Genomic DNA, 23319 nt, shown 5'->3' on the forward strand with positions numbered 1-23319 from the left:
TTGGTTAGATCACGTAAATCTCTTGTCTTCGGTTCCTTAATATTAGAGATTTGAGCAAGATAATTTCCATGGTTTCTTCTGTAAATTCAAGTTATAAGAATTCATCTAGCACGTAAACCAAGGCCAAAATTTCCTTCTTGGACATTCTGAGTCACTTAAGGAATTGTTAGTGGAGTCAGGAATTTCCCAAACTCTATTCCCCATAATTTCTTAATTCTACCATTAAGTGCCACTGGTAATAGAGTTCTATTTTATAGTAGTAAAAATATTAGTAAAATATTTTAAATATTTTTCCTATTTTTTTGTCACCTTCTCAGCAAATGGTGGTTTTATGATTCGGAAAAAGTACTGATGAGATAGACAAGACCATTAGCATCTTTTTCCCTCAAGAGAGTGAGAAGATTTCAATATAAAATTTTAATGCTCAAAAATAAGAAATATAAAATATTTTAAATATTTTACTAATATTTAGAACTCTAAATTCAATTAAATTCAAGGGCATACAGAGAAAAACTGGTTCAAGTTAAAAGCATGCTAATATGTTTCATGTGATAATGAGTTTATTCAAAAAGCTTGTAAAATCTCTAACTAGTGCAGTATTATGTTTTATAGCTTATATCTATAAAGTCTGTTGAGCAGTGCCTTTTCTAGTTGATTAAAATTTTGCAAGTTGACATTAGTGGGTACACTTTCCTTCAAATTACACGTATCAAAGTACTTGGCTTGAGTCCTAAATTTAAATTCATACTGCCTTAAAATTCCCTTGCCTTCTTCTGATACATTTAAGAAGATTGGTGGAATTGACTACATTTTGGGACATTTAGGATAACTCTCATTATTTAAAACAATTTGAGAACCGAAACTCCACTAACCATAAGAATGACTTTAAAAGTGACTCACCCAATTTGGTGGTCAACCTATTTTTTTAAAGTTAGGTTTGAATGGAAAATTGAGAAAGTGAAGAACTATTAATAATGACAGAAGGTGGGTGTATAAACAGGTGTAGTAGCTTGTGGTGACAGAGATGTGAAATTGCTGCAATTCTGAAGAACCACATCCCTATTTTTTTGTCACCTTCTCAGCAAATGGTGGTTTTATGATTCGGAAAAAGATGTACTGATGAGATAGACAAGACCATTAGCATCTTTTTCCCTCAAGAGAGTGAGAAGATTTCAATATAAAATTTTAATGCTCAAAAATAAGAATGAGTATTATTTGTTTTAATTCAAATTTTATACTGATTAAACATCTTCACAAGCATTTATATTGATCATGACCAGGAAGTCCTTCATTTCTCACATCCAGGAAGTCTTACTGACTCTGTATCTTAAATATCTCCAGTTGTGTTCTCTTTTCTCTGTCTTTACTGTCACTGCCTAGGCTGACACCATTACCATTTCTTACCTGGTTGACTCTACCAGCTCCCAGCTGCTTGACCTGTTTCCAACATTGATGGACCTTTTAAAACACAAATCTCATCGTGGCCTCTTCAACATGTCTTTAAACACTTCTGTAAAGTTATTCGAAATTTTACTTATGTTTACTTATATGTAATTCTGTGAAAAAAGCAAGTTCCAAAACAGTCTACTTTCATAGAGAAAAACAACAGGGAAAGCAAGGATGAATCCCCCTAAATGTGGGCATCCAGGAAATACTTCGTTATTTTTCTATATGCCTGTCATTCTGTGAACTTAATTTTAATATAAGCCCCAGGAGAAAGGCTAGAATGAGAGGTGACAGAAACTTAATCTCAGTCAATTTGGACTTCTCTTTCCTTCTTGAAGTCTAGGGGTTGATAAAGTCCTTCAGTGTTAGAGGGGTGGAAAATAGGGGTGTTTGCTCCTTACTCTCATTATATAACCAGCTATATTTCAAGTATTTTTGTAATACACACATGGAAAAGTGACAGAGTAGAACTATAGGCCACACCTGTAAATTATAGGGCACAACTACAGGCCCATCTAAAAATTATCTAAAATCGGCTATTATAAACATCTGACATACTGAAAGCAAAAGTGATAACATATAGCAAACTGCTCGCTACCAGAACCAAGTGATCTATTTTATTATCTAAGCTCCATGCATTTGACATGCCCTGTGAGAACCTCAAACCAATCTCAAATAAGTTAAAAATGTTATACAAGGTTAACGCTTGTAATGAGTTCTATACAAATGAACATATTGTATAAGGCTATATGTATGTAACATTGGATTGAACAATAAAGTTAGAAGTAGATGATTTTTATTTATAGGAAATCATGATTGCCAAATTTCATGGTTTTAAACACAAAGGAAAATAATAATGACTTTGAAATACACAAAAATTTTAAAATCATTCAGAACTACATATATGTCAGGGTAGCCTTGATTGTAACAATAGAAACAATCAGAAAAATACATTTTGAGGTATTAACACTGATTATTTCAGTAACAAGATCACTGGTGATTTAATATGTTTTTCTTTTATTGTTTTCATTTACTAAATTCTATAATACATATTTACTGTTTTTAGAATAAAAATAATTAAATTGCATTTCTAAATTTTGCTTTTGAGGGTCTTGTTACCAAGACATCAGGGGTTGCACATATGCATGCATGTGCACCTGTAAGTGTGAAGGTAACATGAGTGTACTAGAGAGAAACTCAAGTGATGATGGAAATGTGGAGGGCAGGCAAGTAGTGTAGATGACAGAAGAAGGCAGATGAAGCAGAAAGGGCAAGCCTTGTCTCAAGGACACTGCCGTTACTTGTTGGCAGTTGACTGTTGCAGTATAAGACTACAGTTCTATATCAATTTTTCATGAGAAGCCAGATAACAGGATTTTTATGTAAAATTTTTAAATGTTGCAAATAAATTATTTTTAAATCATCAACACAGTATCTGTTAAACCAAAGATGTCTGCAGAACAGATGCGGATTCCAGCCAGCACATTTGGATTTCTGCTCAGACCCACTGGTTCGTACTTCGATAAGTTAGTTTACAGTGCTTCCCACATATTTGACACGGGGGCACACATAAAAATACATTATTTGTATAGCACACTGAAAGATGCTTCCTGTTACCTAGGGGTGTCTAAACTGTGGCCTCCTAATGCTAAGGTTTCAATCATCCTCCCCTGAATTATTGAGGAGCCAACTTGGGCATCCCTGTAACCCATTTTAATCCATTGGCAGTACCCACTATAGCATACCCCACCCACTCTGCATTAGAAAGCATGGAATAATGTTGGGAGGAAATGAGATGGACATAGCTTTTGCTGATGGTAGAATAGGGAACAAGGATGTGAAGAGAAATCCCAGAACAGGGAGAAGTATTTGGTGGGAAGAAGGGAGGGTGGCTGGCTGGGCTGGAATACCTCAGTGAAGAATCTAACTAAGTCCTGATTAGCTGGTTTAAGTTTCGTAAAGGCAAGGAATGTAAAGGTCTTTGTATCCCTGGGGTCCAGCACTGAGGCTGAGGTAGAAAGTGCCTAAAAAAAGAAGGAATGAATGAAATGCAATCCCAGGATGGTAATTCAGGAAGGAGAGGCCTTACCTCAAGGTTCTATCACTTTCTGAGGATGGAAGGTAAGAGTAGTCCATTATCTATCCCACCTAGAGATACCTACCACTCCTTCCTCCTCCTCACCCCCAACCTCTTTCCAGAAGAATTTTTCTTATCCTTCAACAAATACTCTCAGGTTTATAATTTCTTTCCTCTCCCTCCAACTCCCATTGGGTATGATGAGAGAAAGAAAAGTCTAGTTAGTTTAAATCCACTAAGGGTACACAAAGATTTCTCAGGGGCAAGAGGGCCTAAAGATATATTTACTGGATAGATCTAGCTGCTGGATCTTCAACTCCCTTCATTCTCCTTCAAACTGATCTGAAAATACCCTTGCTTTGTGCTCTTTTCTCACTTCTCCTAACATAATTCCCTCCCTTCCCTCCCCCTTCTACATCATGAAAGAAAGCTCCCTCCCTCTCAGATGTTGTAGCAGCACATTGCACTGGGGTGCCAGACAAGAAGATATTTCAAATTAATGGTATAATCCCCTCACCTCTTCACCCATTCCCCCACAACACCCTCCCAATAGGAAACCATCAAAACGTTCTCCATATCTATGATTCTGTTTCTGTTCTTCTTATTTGCTTATTTTGTTTTTTGGATTCATTTTTGATAGATATGTATTTATTGCCATTTTATTCATAGTTTTGATCTTCTATTTCTTAGATAAGTCCCTTTAACATTTCATATGATAATGGTTTGGTGATGATGAACTCCTTTAGTTTTACTCTTATCTGGGAATCTCTTTATCTGACCTTTGATTCTAAATGATAACTGTGCTGTGTAGAGCAGTCTTGGCTGTAGGTTCCTGCTTTTCATGATTTGGAATATTTTTTTCGAATCCCTTCTAGTCTGCAAAATTTCTTTTGAGAAATCAACTGACAGTCTTATGGGAATTCCCCGGTAGGTAACTGATTGCTTTTCTCTTGCTGTTTTTAAGATTCTCTCTTTATCTTTAACCTATGGCATTTTACAAATAGGTAGTTACAGAATAGTCATGGGGATGTAAAGTACAGTATAGGAAATGGAGTACTCAAAGAACTTGCACACATGACCCCTGGACATGAACAATGCTTGGAGATTGCCTGAGGGTGTGAGGGGTGCTGGGTGGAGGGGGACAAGGGGGAAAAATGGGGATAACTGTAACAGCATAATTAATAAAATATTATTAAAAATGAAAAAACATCATGTCCAATAGAAAAAATATAATGGTGTAGACAGTGAGGGGGAAATAATTATAATTCTTTTGAAACTCAGAAGGTTTTCAATTCCTTACTCTCAACAAAATTAAAGGAGGAACTAATTGAGTAGTCAGTTGGTGGCTCATTAAAATAATTTGTTAATGATACATTAGTATTTGATTTTAGTTGTATAACTCTAAGAGGTTCAAAAAATTGCAGGTTATTGCTGTAATAAAAATTTTTTTCAGCCCCATCTTCTCATTTATATGAATAAGTTTGTTCAGAGCTTACATTTAAAAAAGAATAAAATATATGTCTAATTCTGGCAATAAATAATATGAACCTATAAATACATTAACTAATTGAAAAGAGAACCCATTATCTCATTAAAGATGCATTTATAATAAAATTTTAATTATCTATTCCTAACATTTATTTAAATATATCAATTATGTTGTTTGATCATTTTTTCTATTTAATAACTGTGGTGGTAACTAAAATACAGAAGAAAAATAACAGAATTATAGAACCAGAGAATATTTCAATTTTTATTGCGAAAAATTATGATAAAGTAATCAAAGGTTTTCAAGCATCAAAGTGTGGCATATTAGGATAAAATCTTGGTGGGAAATGGAATTGAAATATGAGTTCAAGGAGAAAAAGAAGTGAAAGAAATTTTGGCCAATTAAAAAAGAATTGTTCATATATAATTTTAAATGGATGATGGTGGGAATCAAACCTCTATGGTATTTATATTCCTTGATTGTACTGGAGTGATATAATAGTTTAATTTTAAACATATCAATAACAATAACACCAGAAATCATATTTTTGTCACTATTTAAATATGATAAAAATGTTTAGATGCAAATTTAAAAATGTGTGAGGGAATATAAAGTGTTTACAAATTAGTTTAGGGAGCATTCAAGCAGAGTCTAAAGACCACTGGTTTCGGAGACAGGCTTAGGACCACATAAAATCCTATTTACTTTCTTCATTGCTAAGATAGACTCCATTTTAGAATTGTAATAATTGGTCTTATCTCTCACTTCTTCAGTAGAGCAGATACAAAAGAATGAAGCAAGAAATCTTAGTAAGTAGCTGTTTCCCTGTAATAAGGAGAAAACAGCTAGAGTAACTAGCTTTAAATGGCTTCTAAATGCAGATGATTCACAAACTTATACTTCTAGCTCAGATTTCTCCTCTGTGTTCTATTTACATTTGCAGCTACCTGTGACAGATCTGCATGGTATCTCTCATGGGCAGTGTGCCAGTATCATGTTCACTATTCCATTTCTGATACCGTGATTCCCTTCACCAAGCCCCAAAGTGGTTGATTTTCTCAACAAGTATTTCCTCCCTAGCATTTAGGTACAATGGACTCTTGCTCCTGCTGCCACCAATGATATACCATATTTTTCAGACCATAAGATGCACCTAGGTTTTAGAGGAAGAAAATAGGAAAAAGCAAATCTTGAAGCAAAAAATGTGGTAAAATATTTGGTAACATAAATAACATAATATTTCACCAATGTAAATGTAAACAGAACTCAAGAGTAACATTAACAACAATTATTCCTCCCAAATTTGTGTGGCAGAGGGTGGGAGAAGGGGGCGGGGAAGGTGTGTCTAAAGTCTGAAAAATATGGTACTCCTGGATTGCTTGGAGGCTGGAGCTGGAAAGAGAAATAAAATAACACCACTAGGTGTTTTCTTCTGTTTTTGTCTGAGCATTAGGGTCCTCTTTCTTGTTCCCTGGGCCATAACTCAAGCTTTCCTCTGGAGGGCATTCTGTCCAGGCCGTTTCCACTTCCAATTTCAGGCTATCCTGAGTCCAGGCCAGGAGATACCAGACAGAAAAGCAAATGGGAAACTCCCTGCTGCTTCAGCAAGACTTCAGATTCTCATCTGCCTGCTTTGGTTTCATTTTAGAGTAGTCATGCTTTGTGTCATTTCATGTCTGCATTCAGTGGGAAAGACAGGATAGAGTTGGCTTATCCGGGACTGGAAACTCTGTGTTCTGTACCTTAACTTCTTATTCTAGGACAAGCATTCCATTTTTAAAAAATAGTTAATGGGTGCATACTACACTCTTGATTGGACATTTAGGTTGTTTCCAATTTCTCCTTATTCAAACTATGATGGTTATGAGAATTCAGGAAAATCTCTCTCTTTCTGGGGTCTACGCCTTTCAAGCAAATTCCTGTTACAATGAAATTTTCTCCTTTTTGCCATCAGACTGTCTCTTAAATGAGCTGAATCTAGTAGGTGTTAAGTTATAAGCAAGATTGAGCAACTCTGTTACAGTGCAATGGTTTAAATTTAGGGGAAAATTTTGTCTTTGACCTGTAAGACTGTGACTAGCTTATAGCATTGTAATTGGAGGGTGCATAGGTGGTCCAGTCCATTCATGCCTGGACACTGTTCATGCCACTGTTGACAATATCCATGACTATATCTGGGTAGTCCCATAAATGTCAGAACACTCTGCCTCTCTGTCTCTTTGGGATAACTTGTAATAATAAGATGCACATCAGTATGATGTGTTACACTTGCTGAAAGCTAGTGTAGAGAGAAAGCACCACTTTCCTCTCCTGCAGGTATGAGGCAGACCCTGTGATCCTGGATATATAGGCATCCAGATGCTTCCAGTCCTCTCCACTGTCAGTGTGCTCTTGCATCTTCGCTGGAGTGGTGAGTAGTATAACCCTTACTCTCTCCTGGGTAAGAACCTCATCATTCTACCCTGCTGAGTCTGCAAAGGGCTGGAGGTGGCATAAAGCTTGCTTTTCGCTCTATTGTACATCATATCATGAGTTTGTATTCTTCATGTAAGGGCTCACTCACTTCATTTGAGCAAAAAGAACAAGATTTTACCTCCGGCTTGGGTAGTGGAAAATTATACTGATTTTCTTCTGCCTCTCTCAGGATTAGCCTCTCTCTATGGTTAGATTTCTCTCCAGAAAGATGTACCAATTTACATGTCCACTAAAAAGATATTAAATGCCTGTTTTACTACACCCTTACCAATAAGTCTCATTTTGAATATTCATTAGTATGACAGATGAAAGATGGCAGTTTTTTATTTTAAATGTTTATTTCTTTAATTGCCTGTGAAATGGAACATTTCTCCATGTTCACTGTTAGCTGAATTTCCTCTCTTGTGAATTTTCTGTTCTTGTTTATTACTCACTTACTTCCCCACAGTTCTTAAGTGTTACATATTTAAAGATTTAACATTTTATATTTGTTTGGAAAAACCAAAACAGAAATATACAGAAGTATAAGAAATGTGATTCTCTAGTTCCTTTTCCTAAAGTATATTTTATTGATTATGCTATTACAGTTGTCCTATTTTTTTCCTCCCTATGTCCCCCTCTGCCCTGTACCCCTGCCCCCACCAGCAGTCCATCCTGCTTCTTGCTTCAAGTCCATGGGTCATACATATAAGTTCTTTGGCTTTTCCATTTCCTATACTCTCCTTATCCTCCCCTTGTCTATTTTGTACCTACCAATTATGCTTCTTATTCCCTGTACCTTTTTCCCCATTCTACTCCCTCCTTCTCCCTGCTGATAACCCTCCATATGATCTCCATTTCTGAGACTCTGTTCCTGTTCTAGTTGTTTGCTTAGTTTGTTTTTGTTTTTCTTCTTCAGGTTCAGTTGTTGATAGTTGTGATTTGTTGTCATCTTACTGTTCATAGTTTTGATCTTCTTTTTCTTAGGTAAGTCACTTTAACAATTCATATAATAAGAGCTTGGTGATGATGAACTGCTTTAGCTTTACCTTATCTGAAAAGCACTTTACCTGCCCTTCCATTCTAAATGATAGCTTTGCTGGATAGAGTAATCTTGGATATAGGTCCTTGCCTTTTGTGACTTTGAATACTTCTTTCCAGCCCCTTCTTGCGTGCAAGGTGTCTTTTGAGAAATCAGCTGATAGCCTTACAGGAACTCTTTTGTATGTAACTATCTCCCTTTCTCCTGCTGCTTTTAAGATTCTCTCCTTATCTTTAATCTTAGGTAATGTAATTTTGATGTACCTTGGTGTATGCTTCTTTGGGTCTAATTTCTTTGGGATTCTCTGAGCTTCCTGGTCTTCCTGGAAGTCTATTTCCTTTGCCAGATTGGGGAAGTTCTCCTTCATTATTTTTTAACATAAGTTTTCAACTTCTTGCTCTTCCTCTTCTCCTTCTGGCACCTCTATGATTTGGATGTTGGAACATTTAAAGTTATCCTGGAGGTTCCTAAGCCTCTCTTCATTTTTTGAATTCTTGTTTCTTCATTCTGTTCTGGTTGAATGTTTATTTCTTTCTTCTGGCCTAAATCATTGTTTTGAGTCCCGGACTCCTTCCCTTCACTGTTGGTTTCCTGTATATTTCTGTACATTTTCCTTTATTTCACTTTGCATAGCCTTCACTTCTTCCTCTATTTTGCAACCATTTTTGTGACCATTGTGATTACCAGTGTTTTGAACTCTGCATCTGATAGGCTGGCTGTCTCTTCATTGCTTAGTTCTTTTTTTGGATATTTGATCTGTTCTTTCATTTAGGCCATATTTTTTTTGTCTTGACATGCCTGTTTCATAGTTAGGGGCAGAGTCTTAGGTGTTCACCAAGGTGGGGCAACCCATGTCACTTTCTTGTGGCACTGTATATGGGGGAGTGGTCCAAAAGGGAACATTGCCACTTGCTCAGCTCTCAACTGGTGTTCAGTCACTTCCTCTGTTACCCACAAGCTAATTGGGCCCTTCTGGTGCTGATTCCTGGGTGGGCAGGTTTGTGTACATTCTGTTTGTGTACCTGTGGATCTCTCCAATGAACTTTTCAGTGAGGCTGGGAGTTTCTTCTGCCACTGTAACACCCACAGGTTTCTACAGCCAGAAGTTTTGATGCTTTAGTTTCCTGTGCTGGAACCCTGGGTTGTGTGGTCTGTCTCACTCCCCAGTTGTTCCTCCAGGTTTATCTTTTGTAGCATTGTTTATTCTAGGTCTGTATTGGAGAATAGTGGTCAAGTTTCCATTAATAGCTGAAACCTAGAAAGACTCCAAAAGCTTAAATTAAGAAAATGACTTAAGTTTTGTTCTTCCAACTGACTTTCTGATCATACAGGTTCCAGTGCTTTCTTCCTGTCCTGCCTGCCCTCTGATGGAGGTACAAAACAGCAGGCCAGGAGATCAGACAAATGATAAAGGGGACTAGTGCCAAAAAGCTTAAGGTTTGCCTAAAAGGCAAGATAGCCCCTGAATAATTAAACAGCCAGTGTTTGGCTTAACACACCTCTCCATTCCTTGGTCTTTCTATCTTTAAATGGGTGGCAGTATTTACCATAATACTACTATTCTCAAGCTAGTACCTTTTCACAAGTACTGCTTTCCATCTCTTGGTCTTGTTGACCTGATAATTTCTGCATAGCAAAAAAAATTCCACCTAATTCTATATCTGGGGAAGAACACAGGTTGGTACAAAGAGTAGTGGACTGGGAAGTGAGGAGACTGTTCCCAGTCTGATACTTACTAATTAGTTGAGTGACCTTGGATATTTCCCTTAATCTCTCTGAGTCTGGGTTTCTTTATCTATAAATTAATAACAGTGATATTAATAGTTCTATTGTGAGGCTCAAATTAGATAATAGTAGTGAAAATGCTTTGTAAACAATAAACCTCTCTACATATCTAGGGCAGTGATTTTCAACCTTTTTCATCTCATGGGACACATAAACTAAATTATTAAAATTCTGTAGCATACCAAAAATATATCTTTTGCTGAGCTGGCAAAAAATGTATAATTAAAATTTTTTAATGTTATTTATTTATTTTGAGAGAGAGGGGGAAGGAGGGAGAAAGAGAGGGGGAGGAACAGCAATGTGTGGTTGCCTCTCCCATGACCCCTACTAAGAACCTGGACTGCAACCCAGGCATGTTCTCTGACTGGGAATTGAACCAGTGACCCTTTGGTTTGCAGGCTGCCACTCAATCCACTGAACCACACCAGTTAGGGATATAAGCATACTTTTGATTCATTCACACCAGATGGCTATTGTTGTATTGGCTGTTATAATTTTTTAATTTGACAATCTAAGGGAAAAGAGCTCGGTGCCTCTGACTAAATAGTCAGGCATTTCATGTTTTAAAAATTCTTATGTCATACCTGTTGAAAATAGCTGATCAAGTAAAATATTAATTCAGTGTTGATAACTCTTCTCTATGAATCAGTGTTTGGCTTGACAGTTGCCTTTGTATTTTAAAATAAGAAATAATTAGTTTATCCTTTTAATCTTTATCAAATAAATGGAGCCTTTGGTCTCAGATCCATAGAAAAAGTAAATTTCATGTCCTGATGTGACTCAGATCTCTATGTGTGCTGTCTAGATTTCACTTTCATTTTTGTTTTAATTATAGCATTGAAAGAGTAGAAGGTTTAAAATAGTATTTTTCAGAACTAGTCATTATTTAGTAACTCTCCATTTCAAAAATATTTCTCATGTCTTTAAAATAATTGATCAGTTTCTTTTATTTTTACCTTGGCCTAAATATAAATTTATTGACATGGTAATGATAATGACGTTTAGTTTTTTTAAAAAAAACATTTTCTTGAAGCTGTAATAACTTAGAACGTTTAATTATTTAAACATATTAAATATTTAAATTAAGTTTAAATATTTAAATTAAATTGCTTATACATTTTGTTCTGTGTGGCTGAAGATAAATGTGAAAATACGTAGAATTGTATACCAGAAGAGCTGTGAGTTCTGCATTCCTTTCCCTAGTATACACACAATCTCTATGCTTTCCTCCCATCTCATTTTAGCATGATATACTAGAAGAAAAACAAAAAAGATAGCTATCTGAAAAGAGATAAAACTGTCGAAGGTGTCTGGTCCAAGTCACCATTATTCTTGCCTAGGTATTGACAGTAGCCACCTATCTGGTTTTCCTACTACCATCTGTCTGTTCTTGAAAGAGCACCAGAATGATTCTGTTAAAACCCAAGACAGAAAATGTCACTTGTGTGCTCAGAAACTTTCAATGACCTTTACTCCTTAGTCCTCTTTTCCGGCTCACCCCCCCACCCCACTCCCTTGGTCTAGCCACATGGCCTTCTTGACTAAGTCCAATAAAGCCTTGCCCTGGGATGTACTTCCTTCTGGTATCAGCATGAGTGGCTTCCTCACCTCCCTCAGGTCTATTCATCATCCCAGTCTTCCCTGTCGCCTCTTTTAAAATGATAGCTCCAAAACCACCCCGTATATCTCTTCCTTCCATATTATCACCATCTAACATACAATGTGTTTACTTATCTCTTTTGTTTGTTATCTGTCACATTCTCCAGAATGTAAGCTTCAGAAGGGCAAAGGTTTGTCTATTTTGTTACCTGCTGTATCCTTAGCATCCAGAAGAGTGCCTGTCTGGCTCATTGTAAGTGCTCAGTAAATGTTTGCTAAATGAATTAATGAATGAAAGAATGATTAAAACAAGGGCATGTCATGGTCTTATTTGATTGGCAACAATGTAAAAATTGCAAAATTTTTATAACAACTTTTAAAAAGCCACAAAACTTTGGATATCTTCTTTTTTTAAAAAAAGATTTTATTAATTTATTTCTAGAGAGAAGGGAAGGGATGGAGAAAGAGAGGAAGAGAAACAGCAATGTGAAGGTGGTTGCTTCTCACATGCACCTAACTGGTATTACAGGCCTGCAATCCAGGCATGTTGCCCCAACTGGGAATCGAACCATCGACACATTCATTCTCAGGCCAGTACTCAATCAGCTGTGGCTAGAATATCTCTTGATTAATCTTCTTTACTTTTAGGGGATGGAGACTGATGTTCTGCATTTCTAATATGCTTCTGAGTCAAACTGATGTTGCTGGTCTGTTGACCACACTTTGAGCAACAAGGGCCTCTTCTAGGGTAACAATGGTCACCTGAGCCTAGTCTTCCACTCCCCATTCCATGGCCATCTCTAAGAAAACCTCAATTCTCTTTCAAAATAGAGACTTGATATTGCCCAGTCTTGCTTTAAAAGAGAATAGGTCTTTTCTATGTCGTAGAAGATTTGGAAAGTTATAGAGTCAGAAGATAAAAAATTCTAATCAGTCATAACGGTCAATTCACAATTAATCATTAATGCTTTGATGTATATTCTTTTAGTCCCTTTTTTCCTTGCATGTAAATATATATTCAGATTATGTCTATATTTTTAAACCATAAAGGAATCATGTATATATTTCTTTTGTTTCCCAATATATAACTTTGCTCTCTAAGTATGTTGAATCCTCTGTCTTATATAGTAGATTCTGCCTTGTCTAATATGATAAAAACTCACTGCTGCTTTTCTTAACCTCCCTTACATCTGGGAACTGGGAACTTGGTGCAGCCAAGCAGATGCATCCTCTCTAGACTTTGATTCAGGAGCTGGTGATTCAAAGCATCAGGAATGACGCAGAATCCATTCTGGCCAGGGGACATGTGATAGCAGCTGCATCCGGTTTCCAGTGGCAGCAGAGACAGCTGTTCTGTACCAGTGTGCAGTATCTAGCATCTAAGGACTTCTCAGTACAAGTCATGGGGTCAGTGCTTGGCAGCTGCAGTGGTGACTTCACAGGACCAGTTCTGCAGGATGTTTTGGGTATAGTTTTTGCTCAGTGTTTGTCTTCCCACCTTTACTTCTTAAATACTCTTAAAAGGTGTGACTTAATTTACTGACACAAATTCTAACACTAAGTAACTCAGTGCTTACTATCTAAGATATGTGTCAGGCAAATTTCAATGCATTTTATGTGTATTAACTCATTTAATTATTACAACTCTATGATGTGTACTGGTATTATCATCATTTTTTAAAAAGATTTTATGTATTTATTTTTAGACAGGGGGAAGGGAAAGAGAAAGAGAGAGAAACATCAATATGTGGTTGCCTCTCACGCACCTCCTACTGGGGACCAGGCCTGCAACCCAGGCATGTGCCCTGACTGGGAATCCAATCAGTGACTCTCTGGTTTGTAGGCTGGCACTCACTCCACTGAACCACACCAGCCAGTGTTGGTATTATCATCATTTTATAGATGTTGAAACTGAGTTACAGAGATGTTAGCCTACTTGATCAAGGTCACATGACTGTAAATGATAGCTGTGAAGCTCAAATCTAGTCAGTCTGATATAGCTCTTAAGAGCCCTTGCCCTGGCTGGTGTGGCTCAGTAGATTGAGTGCCAGCCTGCAAACCAGAGGGCTGCCAGTTTGATTCCCAGTCAAGGCACATGCCTGGGTTGTGGGCCAGGTCCCCAGTAGGGGGTGCATGAGAGGCAACCACACATTGCTGTTTCTCTCACTCTCTTTCTCCCTCCCTTCTCTTCTCTCTAAAAATAAATAAATAAAATCTATAATAAAAAAGAGCCCTGACTGACACAAAAGAGCCCTACTGTTTTACAACCTAATTTTTTCTTGCACCAAAATTTCATGAGCATATTCATCAAAATATTTAAAGTAGCTATATGGTATTTACTTATAAAGATAATTCATGAATTATTAAACCAACTGGATATTTTTGGACGTTAAGAATATCCTGGTGGCTAAACATTTTTAAAAGAAAATGTCCGGGACTTCTGACCAAGATGGAGGCATAGGTAGATACACTTTGCCTCCTCACACAGCCAAAAGAAGGACAACAAATTTAAAAACAATGAACAACCACAGCTGTCATAAAATTGATGTAAGGAAGTCCGACAACCAAAGAGTTAAAGAAGAAACATTCATCCAGACCAGTAGGAGGGACAAAGACTGGCAGCTGGGGTGGAGAGGGCATGTAATGAGGCAGCAGCTGGAAGACTGGGTGGGTGAGGCAGTGGCTGATAGACCAGGTGGTCCCACATTTCTGTGCAGATAAACCAGGAGGAACAACTGGGGAGACAGACAGACCAAGCAACCCAGGGTTTCAGTGTGGAGAAATAAAGCTCCCAAACCTCTGGCTCTAAAAACCTGTGGGAATTCTGGTGGTGAAGGAACTCCCAGCCTCACAGGAGAGTTCATTGGAGAGACCTACAGGTACACAAACAGAATGTACACAAACCCACCCACCCAGGAATCAGCACCAGAAGGGCCCAATTTGCTTGTGGGAAGTGGGGAAAGTGACTGAAAGCCTCCCATGGAGCCAGCAAAGTGGCATTGTTCCCTTTCAGAGCCCTCCCCCATATATAGCACTACAATGCAGCGATGTGGGTTGCCTCACCCTGGCAAATACCTAAGGCTCAGCCCCCTAGAACATAACAGGTATGCCAAAGACAAAGAAATACAGCCCAAATGAAAGAGCAGATCAAAGCCCCCAAAATAGAAGTAAGCAATGAAAAGATAACCAACCTGTCAGATGCAGAGTTCAGAACACTGGTAATCGGGATGCTCACAGATATGGCTGAGTATGGTCACAAAATAGAGGAAGAAGTGAAGGCTATGCAAATGAAATAAAGGAAAATGTACAGGGAACCAACAGTGATAGGAAGGAGACTGGGACTCAAATCAATGATTTGGAATGGAAGGAAGAAATAAACATTCAACCAGAACAGTATGAAGAAACAAGAATTTAAAAAAAATTAGGGGAGGCTTAGGAACCTCTGGGACAACTTTAAACCTTTCAACATGTGAATCATAGAGGTGCCAGAAGGAGAAAAGGAAGAGCAAAAAGCTGAAAACTTATTTGAAAAAATAATGGAAAACTTCCCTAATTTGGCAAAGGAAATAGACTTCCAGGAAGACCAGGAAGCTCAGAGAGTCCCAAAGAAGTTGGACCCAAGAAAGCACACAGCAAGGTTCACCATAATTACATTACCTAAGATTAAAGATAAGGAGAGACTTTTAAAAGCAGCAAGAGAAAAGGAGACATTTACCTACAAAGGAGTTCCCATAAGGCTATCAGCTGATTTCTCAAAGACATCTTGTAGGCAAGAAGGGGCTGGAAAGAAGTATTCAAAGTCACAAAAGGCAAGAACCTACATCCAAGATTACTTTATCCAGCAAAGCCATCATTTAGCATGGAAGGGCAGGTAAAGTGCTTCCCAGATAAGGTCAAGTTAAAGGAGTTCATCATCACCAAGCCCCTATTATATGAAAAGTTGAAGGGACTTACCTAAGAAAAAAGATCAAAACTATGAACAGTAAAATGACAACAAATCACAACTGAACCTGAAGAAGAAAAACAAAAACAAACTAAGCAAACAACTAGGACAGTAACAGAATCTTAGAAATGGAGATCACATTGAGGACCAACAGTGGGAAGGGGATTGGGGGAGAATGGGGAAAAAGGTATAAGGAATAAGAAGCATAAATGGTAGGTACAAAATAGGGGGAGGGTAAGGAGAGTATAGGAAATGGAGAAGCCAAAGAACTTATATGTATGACCCACGAACATGAACTGGGGAGGAATGCTGGTGGGAGTGGGTGCAGGGTGGGGGTGAATAAAGAGGAAAAAAAAAGGGGACAACTGTAATAGCATAATCAATAAAATATATAAAATAAAATAAAATAAAATAAAAATTCTTAACTGTTTCCTTGGAATTATTTTCTAGAAGAAGAATACTTGGTCAAAGGATCAGATGTCTTCCAGAAAGATTTTTCAGTTTAAGCACCCAGAAGTATATGACAGCAGCCTGTTTCCCTGAGTCCTTATTAACATTGAATATTATCATAAAATTTGTTTTGTTAAGCTGAAAACTATATGTAGTTTTTTTAAGCCTAAAATTCTTTAAACATTTAAAAATACATTTATTGGCCATTTGTCAAAAGGTTTTTTTTAATGAATTGACTTCTCTGTCACCTATGGGATAGGGCTGGAACTTAGGAGGCAATGCAAGGCTCCTCCTACTCACCCCACATACTTTTCCAACTAATTCACCTGCAAGTCCTAAACATTCACCCGACTCACCATGGGAATTATTTTGTATAAGATTAAACTATATGAATGTGCTGTTTTTGTAGGCCAAAAATGGTTGACTTATAGGCTATTTCATAGAGTTACCCACACCTCCCCCCAGATACCCAGACAACTCTGGTGTTTTCTTTCCTTCTCATTCATCAGGAAAGTCTGTGCTCTGGATTTTGCCCTTTGTAAGTGGGCTTCTCTAATCAAGGAACTGGTTCAATTTCCAGATCCAAAGATGTAGATCTGTTTGAGATTTTTTCAAGTATAGGGTGGGATGTTTTAATAAAAAAGACTGATAATAACAACTATTGGCAAGAAAGTGGAGAAATTGGAATCCTCATTCTGTTCCCGCAGTGCTGGTGGGAATGGAAAATGGTACAACCACTTTGGAAAATAGTCTAGTAGTTCTCCAAATAGGTAAATGTAGAATTACCATATAATTCAGTATTTCCACTCCTAAGTATATGCCCAAGAGCAGTAAAAACATGTTTACACAAGAACTTACATATGAATATTCATTGCAACATTATTCATAATAGCCAAAGTGTAGAAAAAACCTAAGTGCCTATTAGCTGATGAGTGGATAAATAAAATGTGTCATGTCCATAAAAAGGAATATTATTTAACAATTGAAAGGAGTTAAGTACTGATACATGTTATAAAATGGATGAGCCTTGAAAACATGCTAAATGAAAGAAACTGGTCACCAAAAACCCATATTATTCTTTGAGCCTATTTATATGAAATATCCAGATAGGCAAATCTATAGACACAGAAAGTAGATTTGTGGTTGCCAAGAGTAATGGCTAAAGGGACTATGGTTTCTTTTTGAGGTAATAAAAATGTTCTAAAGTTGATTGTGGTGATGAATGTACAAGTCTGAATATTCTAAGAGCCATTGAATTATATACTTTAAATGGGTGAATTGTATAGTATGTGAATTATATGTGAACAAAGCCGTGAAAAAGAAAAAAGCTGTGTGGATTTTTTTTTCCATTTAATTTTGTCTCCTAGTACTTCTCTGGCTAGCTAGACATTCCCATGCCTAATTTCAGACTTGCTTTGCCCTTTAATTCTGCTTGAAGTCTGGCCAATAGCTAATCTAGCAGTGTGGAAATTTAACTCACCCTACAACTCAGACATAAAGAGAAAATATAAGTTCTTTATTTAGTCTATAACAAGCCTGGCTTTCCTTCTGAAGTCCCAACTGATAGATCATGAGAAAAATGAGTGACATGTTTAGTCTGCAGTATCTGGGAGGCCACTACTGTGGAAGGAATGGCTAGGACTGATTTACCTGCAGCTAACATACGCTATTCTTGCTGCAAGTAGATCCACTCAAATGACCAATGAACAGGACAGTGTGTGCTCCATATGCATGATTCTGAATTCTTGTTTTGATTCTTGATTCTGTGCCTTGCTGTGACCTCTGTTATTTCTGTGATTCAAGAGTTGCTTTGAACTCCTGCATGTGTGTGCTCCATAACTCACAATGGCTCTCCTGACTTCTGACTCCTGGCTCTGTCTTGAACACTGGCTTCCAAGCAATGCTTATGTTTCTGGGTCTGCTGTATTCCTGTAGCTGATCACAAAGATGCATTGTTTCAGTCTCCTAGTCATGGCTTCTCATTCCATTTCTGTGATCAGTAGCTGGTTAGGATGAAAAAATGATTTTTTTGTGGTTTCCTGAAGCATTAAAGCTTAATAGAATGTTTCCCTTACTCCCTTCTTCTGAAACTTTAAAAGTACCCCAAAATGTTTTAAGTAAAATGTGACATGTTTGTATAATTTCACACTAATGATGTTATGCGTACTTATTTTACTTTTAAAGCTGTATTTTTGTTTGTTTGTTTCTTTGGAAAGAGGACTGCCTGACTGTTGGTGCTTTAAATGGAGGAAGAACAAAATAGTATTACATTAATTGGCCCAGGAGGAAGATAAACTGATGTACATTTGTTTTTCAAACCAAATTAGTGATGTGACCATTCATAAAGGAATTTGGAATGCCTCCTGGTTGTTTTGAGTGATTTTTATTCTGAAGAATTATTATTTTTACAAACAACCAAAAATATTTTAAAATTGGTATTCACTGAGGACTGAATATGACCTTAGCATTTATATGTTCTCTATATTCTGAGTGCCAATACCTGGGATGTTATCTTTATTACCTGTATTATTTTGGAAAAAAGCAAAAATATTAAGAATATTTAGTAGTTGCAGATGTTCTTGCCCTGGAGTGACCTGCACCCAACCACGGTCAACCACACCGAGCCCGATAGCTGCCATTGGTGAGTCCTTGGACTGCATCTCCTTTGAGCTGTTTGCAGACAAATTTCCAAAGACAGTAGAAAACTGTCTTGCTCTGAGCACTGGGGAGAAAGGATTTGGTTATAAAGGATTTGGTTAGAATTTATGTGCAAGGTGGTGACCTCACGCACTATAATGGCACAGGCGGCAAGTCCATCTATGGAGAGAAAATCGATGATGAGAATTTTATCCTAGAGCATACAGGTCCTGACATCTTGTCCATGGAAAATGCTGAACCCAACACAACGGTTCCCAGTTTTTCATCTGTACTGCCAAGACTGAGTGGTTGAATGGCAAGCATATGGTCTTCTGCCAGGTGAAAGAGGGCATGGTTACTATGGCAACTGTGGGGCACTTTGGGTCCAGGAATGGCAAGACCAGCAAGAAGATCAGCATTGCCGACTGTGGACAACTGTAATAAATTTGACTTGTGTTTTATTTCAATCATCAGTCCATTCCTTCTGTAGCTCAGAAGAGCACCCCTTCACCTCCATTTGCTTGGAATGTTCTATAATCTCTTATTGTTGCCACAGTTCATTGGGTTCCATATTTTCCTTACTCCTTCCAAGTCTAGCTAGATTGCAGAGTTAAGTATATGATTATGAAATAAAAATTAAACAAAACAAAGAATATTTAACATATGAATATATAGGGTTTATAAAGAGATTGAAGTATTTGACTACTAAAGGAAAAAGATTTGAGAATGTATTTTAGAGGATTTTATATTCAATAGAAGTTATCTTTGTGTTCATTATATACATACATATAAGTTAAAAATTTAGGGGGATATATATGTAAATATATAAAAATAAATACATATATAGATAAATAAATATTTATATTCTTAGGTATGTTGTTCTAAGTAAGATTCAGCTGCATATAATTTTCACATTGTCACCTTAGTCCATATCATGCTGATTAGTTCACTAGGAAGTAAAAGATTGATAATGACAAAAACAAGCATACTCTTTTGGATATTTATTTACTTATTCTTATATTAAAAATCTTAAAAGGTATTAAAAATGCCTGAGCAATTTGTAACAACCCTAAAGCAGCTGTAGAAGAAATGCTAATAAAATATGAGGTGAAATTACGTAGATCGCTAGACCCAAATAAATGCAATGATGATGGACAAAGAACAGTCAAGAAAGAAGACTGAAAATGAGAAGAGTGAAACATTAAAGGACTGATCCAATTCAAATGAAGTCTTGAGTGCATCATTAAGAATCAGCATGGAAAAGTATAACAGGAAAAATGTGATTGCACATTTTTAAGCACTGCACTGCAATGAATTTATGTGTTATTCTCACACCTCTCATATCTCTCATTCCATTTGTATTGGTTGGGATACAGATTAGACTGTTGTATCAAAGAGACCCAACACACAATGTCTTAAACAAGTAAAATCCAGTTTCTGTAAGATGACTTAATAGGCTCTGGGTCTAGAGCTTCTCTCTTTTGGCTTTGCCATTCTTGAAGATAGAGCCTTTATCATCCACACTGCTGAAGATGGCTCACCACCATACCAACTGTGTCACTGTTGCAGCCGGTGGGAAAAGTAAAAAGGGAAGCAGAAGGCCTCATGAAGCCTGACATAGTTATTAGAAAGGTAAACAAAAGAGAAAGAAACCTGACAATGTGTCCAATATGGTTTAAGAATAGTTAGACCAAGGAATTTAAACTGTTCCTCTGGTGATGCTGTATCTTTCTAGGGAAAATGGTCACTCTCTGAGATGCCCCCACCAATCCTGTTTCTCTCCTTAAGAAGATGCCCTGGTATGAATGAAAGAGAGATGTGGTTTATATGTCTTCATTGATGAGGGATGAGTTGGAGAGATTTGAGCAGGGGTCAATCATAGAGATGATTGCTTTCTAGGGCACTACATGAAAATCGAGGATGAGGAATTCCTTTGCCCTTGGGATTACTTTCATTTATTTAAGACCGTAGTTCTCATTGGACCAGCAGCATCAGCATCATCTGGGAACTTCTGGGAAATGCGAATTCTTGAGTTCTACCCAAACCTACTGCATCAGAAATTCCAGGGGTAAATCCCAGCAACTGTTTTGACAAGCATTCCAGGTGATTTTAGGCATGTTAAATTTGAGAACTGCAGATTTAATGCAATTCCCTGAAGTGAGAAATGAGAATATATGTTAGACTGACTCATCTTTTCTCTTGGTGGCGGTCTTCCTCCCCCCCACCTCCACCCAGACACACACATTTCCACAATCCCCTGGGATTACTAAAAGGAGTAAGCTTATCTTTTACTTTCCTTAATGTAATATCCTACTTCTATAAAGCATCAACTTTCATATCAACATCACATAACAAACAAGCAAATAGACGAACATGTAAACCCTATGTGAATGGGCCCTTTTGGGGCTGTGGAGAAGGGAGCGAAATTGGAACGTAGCCTGCATTGTGGCATGATTCTGTTGTGAATGCCAGAACTGAGTTTTACTCTTGCCTTTATGAGGCACTTAATTTCCAGCCCCTGCCCCTGAACTGGCCATGCTGTGGATTGTGTTCTCATAGCAGTAAGAGAAGAACACAGTAGTTTTCAAAGTATTATTGTGTTACCCAGTTATACATACTTGTTTTTGCCAGGAGTCTACACTTAACTTGATGGGAATGATGAAGAGGACTGGCTGCCTGCTCTGACATGCTCCACAGGAAGAAATAGTACCAGACAACAAAAACAGAAATAGTCAGTCATGGGGAATGTCTAATTGTAGCTCTGTTTCTATGTCAGCACCCTCAGCGAAGTGGATAGTTTCCCCTGATTATAAAATTGAGATAATGTTCTGATGCAACATTACATGAAAAGGCATTTATTTTTATTCCTTCCTCTGTCTTGGAAATGGAGTTTGTTTTCATTCTCAATGTAAGTTAGAATTTATACTGTCTGAGTAGAAAAGATTTTAGTTTTCATTCATTTAGCGATAGTATGTTTCCTTGGGAAAAAGTTGCCTAGTAAACAGAAAATGTGTAGGATGTTAAACTTTTATAATTATTTAAAAGAAATAACTCTAGTTTTGGCCTGTGTGGCTCAGTTGCTTGGAGCACTGTCCAGTAACCAAAGGCTTGCGGGTTCAATGCCTGGTCAGGGCACGTGGCTAGATTGTGGGTCTGATCCTTGGTCTAGGCATGTGCAAGAGGCAACTGATGTTTCTCTCTCACATTAATGTTTTTCTCACTCTCTTCCTCTCTCCCTTCCTCTCTCTCTAAAAAGCAATTAAAAATATCCTTGGGATAGGATAAAAAAAGAATTCTAAATATGCTACATTAATATTATTGTAAATTGGAAGTTGTCACTTTTGTGTATGGGCAGTTTATATAGAGAGAGACATGATTCTTGCCTGCACCTAATCAATTTTCCACATCTGATCTTTTGAATAATCATTTAAAAAAGGTAAATCACATCACTCCTCTCTGTTTGGACTTTGTATTTAGAGTAACCTTCAGTCTCCAAGGCTCTGCAGGCTCTGCCCTTATACTCTTCTGCAGTGTTGTCTCAAGGCTTTTCCCCTTGCTCATCCTGGCTTTCTTTCTATTACTTAATGGAATCAAATTGTTTTCTATTCCAGAGTTTTGGGACATGCCCTTTGCCAGCAATATCCTTTCTCTGATCCTTCACAAGGTTGATTTCCACTTATTCTTAATTTTTCAGTGAAAAGTCTCTTCCTCAGGAAAGCCTAGTGTATGCCCTAGATGGTGTGGCTCAGTAGATTGAGCGCCAGCCTACAAACCAAAGGGTCACTGGTTCATTTCCCACTCAGGACACATGCCTGGCTTGTGGGCCAGGCCTGCAGTAGGCATGTGCCCCCAGGAGGCATGTCAGAGACAACCACACATTGATGTTTCTCTCTCCCTTACCCTCTCTCTAAAAATAAATAAAATCTTAAAAAGAAAAGCCTAATGTGACTTTAGGAGTCTCTTTTACTAATCTTTTCCCTCCATATTGATTGTCACAGTTTATATTATGTATTAATTTGGTGCTTATTATTTATTGTCTAAATTAGATTACAATCCTGTAACATCAGAGATCACATCCATTTTGTTTACCTCCCTATAATCAGTGCCTAGCACAGTGCATGGCACATAGTAGGTATTCGGTAAATATTTGATGATTGGGTTACCAAGTATGTTTTAGATAGATGAACACTGGTTTGAAATATAATTTTAACATTATAATATACTGAATATGATTGTTCACAAGTAGGTTGAATTCCTAAATTTGCAAACTGGCTATTTGATACTCAGAATACATTTCTCCATAGAAAAACTGCCTTTTTGGTCCAGGCCTGTGCCTGCTGAAAATAAAAATTACAGGTCTGCAAGCTCACTTCCATCCATATAATGGCATCCTTAGA

The 23319-nt window shown here is 37.4% G+C and overlaps 1 pseudogene; it reads left to right on the forward strand.

Annotated features, from left to right (window-relative positions):
- The first annotated feature begins 18790 nt into the window (after positions 1 to 18790).
- Positions 18791 to 19363, forward strand: LOC123811223 (annotated as a pseudogene).
- The last annotated feature ends 3956 nt before the right edge of the window (positions 19364 to 23319 follow it).

Source organism: Phyllostomus hastatus, unplaced genomic scaffold (assembly GCF_019186645.2).
Source record: "Phyllostomus hastatus isolate PE091 unplaced genomic scaffold, TTU_PhHast_1.1 phas_scaffold_78, whole genome shotgun sequence".
NCBI classification, from domain to species: domain Eukaryota; kingdom Metazoa; phylum Chordata; class Mammalia; order Chiroptera; family Phyllostomidae; genus Phyllostomus; species Phyllostomus hastatus.